The 11070-nt window shown below is 34.7% G+C and overlaps 2 non-coding genes across 2 annotated transcripts; both read right to left on the bottom strand.

Moving 5' to 3' along the window:
* Window positions 1-2641: 2641 nt before the first annotated feature.
* On the bottom strand, window positions 2642-2752 carry LOC128283161 (small nucleolar RNA R71). Its single transcript, XR_008273502.1, has one exon. It is a non-coding gene; the product is annotated as a small nucleolar RNA R71 (small nucleolar RNA).
* Window positions 2753-2964: 212 nt separating this feature from the next.
* Window positions 2965-3071, bottom strand: LOC128282734 (small nucleolar RNA R71). Its single transcript, XR_008273089.1, has one exon. It is a non-coding gene; the product is annotated as a small nucleolar RNA R71 (small nucleolar RNA).
* Window positions 3072-11070: the final 7999 nt, after the last annotated feature.

Raw genomic sequence — 11070 nt, 5'->3', positions numbered from 1 at the left:
ACATTCATGTTTCATTTACATTTAATATCTTCCTACGATTTCATCATACCAAGTTTTCAACCCGAGGGTTTAAGCACATACCTATCAAATTTTCTCATTCACCACACTTACCGATATGTCACCTTCGTTTTAGTCCTTCTTCTTATTCACTTAAGATTCACCCGTTGAGCACATCAGAATATAATTCGAATACACGGATTTCATGAACGTAAGTGTCATACCCGCAGCTAGACAAACTCAATAGCCTGCGGAACTTATGTAGCCGAGCTACTATGTAACCCGCCCATAAGTGAACTCAGACTCAACTCAACGAGCTCGGGCGTTCGCATCCATAAGTGAACTCAGACTCAACTCAACGAGCTCGGATGCCTAGTTACATCTCACGAACTCGGACTCAACTTAACGAGTTCGAAACTCAAGTATCCTAGTGACATGTCACTTGTATTGTAATCTATTCCTAAGGTTCAAACGGGCGTTTTCCTCGATCACACATCTTTGCCATCTTCCACGGAATATTGAAATCGATACTTCGGTGATAGTTCATACTCATCAAGTAATTCACATAATTACATATTATTCAACAATAACCACAAAGCATAATATTTCATGATAATAATCAGCATCATATCATATAAACAACATTAAATTTCTTAAAATGACAATTATGTTACTACATTTACACATGAACTTACCTCGGTATAAAATTATTAGCAATCGAGCCTATTCTTCATAAACTTTGTTTTTCCCTCGATCGCGACTTGAATCTCGTTTCTCTTGATCTATAATGCCAAATTAATCTTATTTAATACATACATTCATCAAAACAGCATTTAATACGAACTTTGGCAAAATTACATTTTTCCCCTAAACTTTTGCATAATTACACTTTTGCCCCTAGGCTCGGGAATTAAACTTCATCCCTTATTCTTATGTTTTATGACATGCTGATCATTTTTCCCTTCTATAGCAACATCAAATTCACACTCTAACATGTACTTATGACTATTAGGTATTTTTACCGATTAAGCCCTTTTACTCGTTTTCGCTTAAAACCAAGTAGTACAAGTTGTCTAACATAATTTAAAATCTCAAATTCTATCATATAACACCAAAATACACAAATTTCACCTATGGCTATTTTTCCAAATATGAACCCTAGGTTGAATTATTGCTAGATAAGCTTAATCGAGCTACCGGGATTCTAAAAACGTAAAGAACATTAAAAACATGGCTTGGAATCACTTACTATGGAGCTTGAAAGGTTGAAACAAACCCTAACCATGGAGAACCCTTGAATTTTCAGCCTAATGAAGAAGATGGACAAAAATTGGCTTTTAATTTTGTTTTTAATTCATTTTAATAACTAAATGCCAAAATGCCCTTACTACTAAACTTTCCAAAAATTCCATCCATGTTCAATTTTTGTCCATAGACTTATAAATTGGTCAAATTTCTATTTAAGACCTCCTAATTAATATTCCAAAACAATTTCATACTAAAAACTCCTAGAATGCAAGTTTTGCAAATTATTCGATTTAGTCCCTAATTTCAATTTAAGCACTTTAGGCATAGGATTTCATCACGAAATTTTCACACAATCATGCAATCATATCATAAACATCAAAATAATTATAAAATAATTATTTCTATCTTGGATTTGTGGTCACGAAACCACTATTCTGATTAGACCCTAATTCAAGATATTACAGTAAAACCCTAATCTCAAGTTTCTTTCAATTTAGTCCCTCTAACATAAAACTTATAGCTTTTTTTACAATTTAATCCCTTAATCAATTCTAACTTGTTATTCATTCAATTAAATCCCTAATTCAACAATTTATTCAACATGAACCATGCTTAAAAACCTATAAACCTCTAAAACCTCAACTTTATTTCAACAAAACTTCGTTTTAAAGTTTCTAAAACATCAAAATTAAAAGAAAGGGACTTAATTGACTTACCAAATTAAGCTTCAAACCCTAAAACCTCATTTTTCCCTTTTCTTTTTTTTCCTTCTTTCTTTCTCCCTTTTCGTTTCTTTCTATGTTTCTTCTTCTATTTTATTTCTTTATTTTATTTTCTTTTATGTTATGTTTATTATATTATTATATTATATTTTAGTAATAATTATTATTAACTTAAATAATAAGTAAATACTTACATGTATTACAAATGTATATATAGTATTTATTACACATGTATTTAATTTTTATGATACATTTGGCACCTATGGCTTAATTGCTAATTTAGTCCCTTGATTTTTCTTTATTCTATAATTCAAATTTTTTCACTTTATTCAATCTAGTCCTTACACTAAATTAACCTTAATTCAAGCTAATTACCTAGCCAAAATCTAATTAATCACTCAACTAACATTTGTAAATATTTCTAATAAATATTTATGAACCCAATTTATGAGAACAGTAATATTAAATTTCGGGTCATTACATGTTAGGCCAATTGTTAATGCAAACAATTTTGAGATCAAACCAAACACAATTCAAATGGTGCAATAATATGTTCAGTTTGATGGTTTCTAAGATGAAGATCCGAATGCTCATTTGGCTAACTTTCTAGAGATTTGCGACATTGTCAAGATCAATGGTGTTCCTGATGATGCCATACGCTTATGGTTGTTCCCATTCTCATTGAGGAGTGACATCTCTTCCTCTGTTCAAATTGATATTGAGATTCTTTATGATACATGGGAGAGAATCAAGAATTTGTTGAGAAGGTGTCCTCACCATGGATTACTTTTGTGGATCCAAGTTTAAACTTTTTACAATGGTTTGAACCCGTCAACTAAATAGATGATCGATGCAGCAGGTGGTGGAACTTTAAATAAGAAAACACCTGAGGAAGGCAAAATAGTGGTTAAACTCTTTACCACGAGGTTCTATCATTACTTGGGCACAGATGACGGGAAAATTTTTGTTAAAATATTTTTCACCGGCTAAAACAACTAAGTTGAGGAGTGACATCTCTTCCTCTGTTCAAATTGATATTGAGACTCTTTATGATACATGGGAGAGAAGCAAGAATTTGTTGAGAAGGTGTCCTCACCATGGATTACTTTTGTGGATCCAAGTTTAAACTTTTTACAATGGTTTGAACCCGTCAACTAGACAAATGATTGATGCAATAGCTGGTGGAACTTTAAATAACAAAACACCTGAGGCAGCTCAAGAATTTATTGAATAGATGACACTGAATAATTATCAGTGGCAAGTTATGAGAGTAAAACCTGTCAAGGCAGCCAAAGTTTTTAATATTGATGCAGTCTATATGCTAGCTAATCAATTTGAAGCTCTTGGTAAGAAAATTGATGGTTTAAATTTGTCTAAACAGGTGAATCAGGTGATGCAGTGCTATGCGAATGGAGCGATGATGCTTAATTCAAAATATTCACCCTTCAAGTCTAGCATGGGTAATAATTCTAGATCTTAAAATAATCCTTATAGCAATATGTATAATGTAGGTTGAAGTAAACATCCAAATTTCTCATGGGGTGGTCAAGAAAATCAAAGGTCACAACCCCTTCCGAGTTTTCAACAACCTTATCAATAAGAAAAAATCGAACCTTGAAGAGATGTTAGCTAATTTTATTTCGGTGTCAGAAACTCGTTATCAAAACACTCAGACAGCTTTGAAAAATTAGCAAGCATCAATTCATGAGCTCGAATATCAGATTGGGCAACTTGCTAAACTGGTTTCGGAAAGACAACAAGGTAGCTTACCTAGTAGTACTGAACCCAACCCATAAGAGCATGTTAAGGCAGTTACATTGAGGAATGTGAAGGAGTTGTCTAAACCCGAAAAGAAGCTAAAACAAAAAAACTAATAAGAAAGATGATGGGGTGGCAAAAACCAAAAAAACTCAAACACTAGTACTTAAAGAATACAAACCACTGATACCATACCCGACAAAGTTGAAGAAAGATCACATGGATGAACAATTTGGTAAATTTCTTAAACATTTTAAATAATTACATATTAACTTACCTTTTGTTGAAGCTTTTTTGCAGATGGCTACATAAGCAAATTTTTTAAATGAGATTTTAATAAATAAAAGGAAGTTTGAAGAGCTATCCATTGTGGAACTCAATGAGGAGTGATTAGCCATTCTCTAAAATAAATTACCCACAAAGCTGAAAAACCCAGAAAGTTTTACTATTCCTTATTTTATCGGTACTTTAAACATTGAAAAAGCATTGTCTGATTTGGCAGCTTGTATTAATTTGATGCCTTATGTTCAAGCAACTTGGTCTTGGGAAATCAAAACCCACTGATAGATCTGTTATATATCCTAGGGGTATTATTGAAGATGTACTTGTTAAAGTAGAAAAATTCATTTTCCCTGTTGATTTTGTTATACTTGACATGGATGATGACATTGAGGTGCCTTTAATTTTAGGTCGACCCTTTTTAGCCACTGCTAGAGCTATAATTGATATGGGTAATGGTAAACTTGTGCTTAGGGTAGGTGATGATGAGATCATTTTTTTAAATTTATGATGCCATGAGATTTTCTAGAGAGCAAGATGATTCCTATTACTTTATCGATTTTATTGATCATGCTATTCAAGATTATTTCCAGGAAATTGTTCATAAGGACACATTGGAACTGTGTCTTGTTCAATGAGAGGAGGTCAATGAAGATAATGATGCGATAAATGAGATGAAAATTGACCTAGATACTAATAAGTCTCCATTGAGACAGAAAAATTATGAGGCCATTGAGGTAAGTAAAGAACATAAATTAAAGCCCTCTATTGAAGAACCTCCCAAATTGGAACTAAAATAATTGCCAAACCATTTGGAATATGCATTCCTTGGGAAATATTCTACATTTTCGATGATTATTGCTTCAAATTTGAAGCCGAATGAGAAAGATGAGTTACTGCAAGTGTTAAAGGAATACAAAAGAGCTATAGCCAAGAAAATTTCAGACATTAGAGGGATCAGGCGTTCTTTTTGCACCCATTAATTTTTTAATGGAAGATGAGTATAAGCCAGGTGTGCAAGTACAAAGAAGGCTAAATCCCAACATGAAGGAAGTTGTCAAGGCTAAAGTAATTAAACTTCTAGATGCTGGGGTTGTTTACCCTATTTCTAATAGTGCTTGAGTGAGTCCTGTCCAGGTTTTTCCTAAAAAAGAAGGTATGACTGTAGTGGCTAAATTAATAGAAATAATGTTTTCCTAATATTCAATCCCTGGCAATGGCGCCAAAAACTTGATGTCCACGAAAGTAACTAAAAATATGACAAAGGCAAGTGCACCTATCGATAAATAGTATAGCTACGTTAAGTAAAGATATCATTCCCACAAGGACTAAAAGTACAAGTGATTACTATCTTTCTATTATCTAACAGAGAAATTGAAGTGATTGAATTAAACTAAGAACTCAACAAAGAACAAATCTGGAAAATAATTGAATAATAACCAAGAAATGAAACAATAACTAGGAAAGAATCCACCTAGACTGCATATGTCATTATCAATTTGAATTAAACAATTTATTCACTTAATATCTTGATCGGTAGAAATCCCTAAATTATGTTAATATCTTTCTTCAATATTAAGAGCAACTGACTCTAGATTGATTAATTGAAATTTCTTTCTAATTAAAACTCCTATTATCACATCAAATCGATCTATGAATTCCCCTATTATATTTTACTCTAATCCGGTAGGTTTATGTCGTCCTCTTTCTAGGATTGCATGCAACTCCAATTATACTAGATCTACTCTTAAACAAGGTCTCTTTCTCCTCTGAATTAAGCATATCAAACATGAATTAGTAATTCAAAAATATTAAATCAAGAATTAAGCATGCATAACTAAGAACAAAATTCAAGTATTTATTGCGTAAAATAGAAATCAAAAGATAGAATTCATCGTAGGGCTCATCTTCCTTAGGTATTTAGAAAATTAGTTCATAACCATGAATAAAAACATTTCAAAGTTAGTATAACCACAAGAAAAAATAAATTAATAAAAAACATTAAAGAAATTAAAATGGGATCTTCAATCTTGATATAAATATGCTTCAGAGTCGACTTCAATGGTGTTTTCCGAGTTGTTTTCTTCAATATTCTCTGATGGCTCCCTTTTCTCTTCTTATATTTGATATTTATAGGTCTTAAAATGCCTGAAAAACCTAAAAATTTTGTTTTTTTCTCGTGTCTGGAGTGCGAATCACGAAATCCACATGGTCTAGCACATGGTTGTGTGTCAGCCTGTGTGTCTTATACGGTTGTGTGTCCATCCCGTGTGGCTCCTAAAATCTTCTCCAATTGTCCAATTTTTGCCCCTTTTTGCTTCCAAATGCTCTCCTAAGTATAGAAACATGAATTTAAAGGATTAGAAGCATAAAAGTCACTATTTTGCATTGATTAATCATCCAAAAATGCTTTAATAACAAGATTAAAACATGTTACTTTTGACACTTATCGTTGTTAGAGTTTTTTTTTCTGGGTGTAGTCGATTTCTTTAAAGTTTATGGAGAAAAGGACTTGTCAATTTATGTATTACAGATGGGGAAGATGAATCATAGCTTTTTTTTGTGATAAAGGTTCACACCGACCGATTTATGAATTCTGTCCGGTGAACTATTTCTTAACTGGCAATGTGGTCAATTTCAAGGCTATGCGAAATACCATGGCCAATTTGTGGCATAGAGGACTGGAAATTTCAGAATTGGGGGCGAAAAGGTTTCTTTTCAAATTTTTCCACAAGGTAGATGAGGATCATGTGATCTGCGATACCCAGTGGACTTGTAATGGCCATCTTCTGATTTTTCACCGGCTATAGAAGGAAGATGATCCTCTAACAATTTCATTGGTGTCCTCTACATTTTGGGTTCAAGTGCATGATTTTCCATCGGGGTTCTTTTCAAAATTAGTGGCTCAACAGTTTGGAAACTTTATTGGTACTTTTTTAGAGTATGATTTAAAACAACTTCTTGAAGGGTTAAAAATTTTCTCACAAATTAGGGTGTTCATTGTTATTTATAAACTTTTAAAGCGATGCAAGCGAATCATGCTCTCCCTATTATGAATTTTCTATGCTACTTTTGTATATGAATGATTGACCTTGTTTTGTTTTCTATGTGGTTGTTTAGAACATGGAGACCTTTTCTGTCCACTATGTCTTAACCCCGAGAAGGGCTGAAATTGCTCTAGGATTTGTCTCTCTGTGTGTAACCTAAGAAGGATGCTACGATGAATAGCATTTGGTTGTAGGATGGAAGAGGTGAGTTGTTTTCAAGTGCTATGTTACGAGGGGGACAACAGATGACATCATGGTATAATATCAATCCCATCCTTAAGATCAAATTAAAAGGTTTGTTAGGAAAATTTTACCTTTTTTTGTAACACCCATCACCCAAGTCCGAGGCCGGGACTGGACACGGGGCATTACTTGACTTAAACACATGCATACAATCATTTCGAGTCATAAAAACTCGATCGAATTTAAAACTTTTCACTCTTACTCTAGAAATCCTTAATATGGGCCTACGAGGCCCAAATCGAGCTTTTGAAACTATCTAGATTTAATTCGAACACCTTTGAAAACTTTTAGAAAATGTTACTTAAAACAGGGGTACACGCCCGTGTGGAAAGGCAACACGCCTGTGTGGCCCTTTTGACCTGGCCGTGCTAAAGGCCCATGTGGTTGACATGGCCTAGGCACAAGGGAACACGCCCGAGCCCCAAACCCATGTAAACTTAATTCTAAATTCGAACCTATAGGGGTTTTCACACGGCCCAGCACACGCTCGTGTCCATGGCCCGTGCCCCTCACACGGCCATGACACTCCCGTGTCTTAGTCCATATCTAAAAACCTTGACATTTTGTTTCTGACGTCAGCAACCAAATGAGGCACATGACAAAGGCACACGCCCATGGCCAGAGGCCGTGTTCGCCACACGACTGAGACACACGGCCATGTCTCTGCCTGTGTGTTTACTACTATGCATATTGACTTGTAAATTCGAGGTGCAAGGGACACATGGTTGTATAAAGGCTATCTACCAAGCCTTTTTGCCACCCTTACTTACACCTACCTACAAAACAATACTACCACCAATTCACATGGTAGCATAAAGCCAAATCAACCACAAAAAGACATCTAATACAACCACATTACACTTTAACAATCTAACAAGAACTTGATTAGTCATGCGATTTACTCATCTAGGAAATCATCATCATTTGTATTCATGAATAACCACTATAAGCCACCATCCATGGCATTATACAAAATGACTAAAGAGCTATGAAAAACCACTCGTTTAGCCCAAAACAATGTGACCATTACAAAAAGACTAGTTCCTATACATGCCATAGTCAAAATGATAAAACTAGCTATACCAATTGCTTCAGGGATAGTGTGACTCGCTTCTCCGACGTAAGGCGATAATCTAAGAGCTACTTTGGCAGCACTATAAGAAAATGGAAAGGAAAAGAGGTAAGCATAAAGCTTAGTAAGTCACATGCAAATAATGAGTAACTATAAGCTACCATAAGGGATCATACTCCCAACATACCTCGATTTCCACATGAAAGTAAGGATTCATAAACACTACTTGCTCATATTTATTTCTCACTAATCAAACAACATTGGTTTGAATTCACATTTCATAATTCGTGTAAAATACACAAGTAGTCATATGCATAACTTACTCACTTTCCTCATTTACTAAACATACAACGTAAATGAAGCCCGTATGTCGTAATTCTTATTAGGTACCTGTACCACTCACCACATGGTCATAAGTTCTCTCATTTTGATATAAATCATAAATCTCCCGTTGAACTATTTGGAATACTACAAGATATTCAATAGCCCCAAACATGGGATAAGATGTTGACACCAACATGGTCTTCCACTGGCTAGCACATCAAAGTTGATGTCATGTCCCAGACAGGTCTTACACTGACTTTCATATATCGAGGCCATTGCCGTGTCCCAGACAAGTCTTACACTGGCTTTTATCTATTGGTGTCGATGCCATGTCCCAGATAGGTCTTACACTGACACACAATAAGCTGACGTCATGTCCTAGACAGGTCTTACACTAGCTTATATATCTCGAGGCTGATGCATGTCCTAGACATGTCTTACACTAGCTCTCATCTCAATGCTGATGCATATCCCAGACATGTCTTACACTTACTTTCGTAATGTGGCCAATGCATGTCCCAGACATGTCTTACACTAGCACACATATCACCGAATGTCATGGCATGAATATCCAATTCTATTCCTAATGTTCAACCCGGAGTCTTTATTATATTAATTTCTCAACATGCATACTCATATTCACAATCAAAACAAATTATACAATATCAATTCAATCACAATTCATAACAATATAGTTTCATTTTTAGCATACAACTTACCTTGGATTACAAAATGTAGGCGACCAATCGATTTTAGCCTACTTGCCTGGCCTTCCCCTGGTCTAGGTTTAGATTTTGTATTTCTTGATTTGAAAGAGGAATAATTGGTGGAAGAAAGAAGAGTAAAAAGATGACAACATTTTTCTCTTTATTTTATTTCTAGACAATATTAGGTCATCAACTCACCTAACCATTTGACCAATTGATTTCTCTTGTCCCTATGGTCTGCCTTGCCTCTTTAAGGGGTCTAATTTCACTTTAAAGACCCCCAATTTTTGGTTCTCTAGCTATTTGGTATGTCTATCAAGTAAAAGAGAACTTTTACCCTTTATGCTATTTATCCTTTTTCACAATTAAGCTTACAAATGCTAAAATTACTTCACCAAATTTTTCATGCACTAATATAATCATGCTATAACACCAAAATAATAATAAAATAATTTATCTAAGTTCAGATTTGTGGTCTCAAAACCACTATTCTGACTAAGCCCAAAATCGGGTTGTTACATTTTTGAAGGGGCAACACAAGTGGGGCGAATAAGTCAAATATGGAGAATGATGATGAAGATTCCCTATTGGCGACTATGGATGGGAAGAAGAAGCCTCGTTTTAACACAATGGACTCCATTATTTCTATGGGTATAGATTTGTTGGAGACCAATGATGAGCGGGTTGAAGCTCTGATTCAGCAGATATTGACAGCTACTTGTAAGCAAGCTGACCGAATGCTATGAAGATTCTATCTTGGAATGTCCATGGTTTAGGGAACCCATAGGCAACTCACAAACTTCCACACATGTTGGTAAACTATTATCCTGTGACATCCCAAAATTGACCCTAGTCGGGATGTGGTTTCGGGACCACAAAACTGAGGCATAAAAATAATTTAAAATTTATTTTGATGCCTATGATATGTGTTAATTTGTGTGTGACATTTTTGATGATTGATTTAGTGTTATAAAGGTGAATTTCACTAGAAAGGACTTAGTAGAAAACTTTGGAAGTATGACGGGGGAATGTGTAATGACTAATTAAAGCATGCATGCAAAACAATGGCCTTGCATGTCAAATATCCCCTTTTATAAGAGGTGGCGGCCATGACAATGAGGATGGGCAAAACATGTCATAGACATGTTTTGTTGGTGCATTAGGAGAAAAGAAATAAACAAATAAGCATGGGTAATAAAGAATGAAAAAAATGTGTGTGAATGAACCCCCCTATTGCCGTGTATTGAAGAAAAGAAGAGAAAAAAAAATTGATCATCCTTTCATTCTCTCTTGACCGAAAATCCTAAGGAAGAAGAGGGAATTTTTGCTTCATTTTCTTGTTTAGAAGAGATCTAGAAGGAGATTTGGCTAAACTTGCATCAAGATTAAGGTATGTATGAGGTTGTGTCATGAGATTCATGCATGTTTTAGTTGCTAACTTGATGTTCATGTTAGCCATGGTTCAAATCCTTGTTATGCCATGGAAATGGTGTTTGGCCAAGGTGGATTTTGTGTTAATGCCATTGCATGTTAAATATGAAGCTTGTTAATGGTATATGTGATGGGGGATTGATGGCTCTTGGACTTTCTTTTTAGTATTTTTGAGTAAGACATTAAGTTCTTTGCTTAATCATGACCAAAATGATGGTGTCGTGATGTATTCGATCATGGTA

Source organism: Gossypium arboreum, chromosome 10 (genome assembly GCF_025698485.1).
Source record: "Gossypium arboreum isolate Shixiya-1 chromosome 10, ASM2569848v2, whole genome shotgun sequence".
NCBI classification, from domain to species: Eukaryota; Viridiplantae; Streptophyta; class Magnoliopsida; order Malvales; family Malvaceae; genus Gossypium; species Gossypium arboreum.
This window is presented reverse-complemented; position numbering and strand designations above follow the sequence as displayed.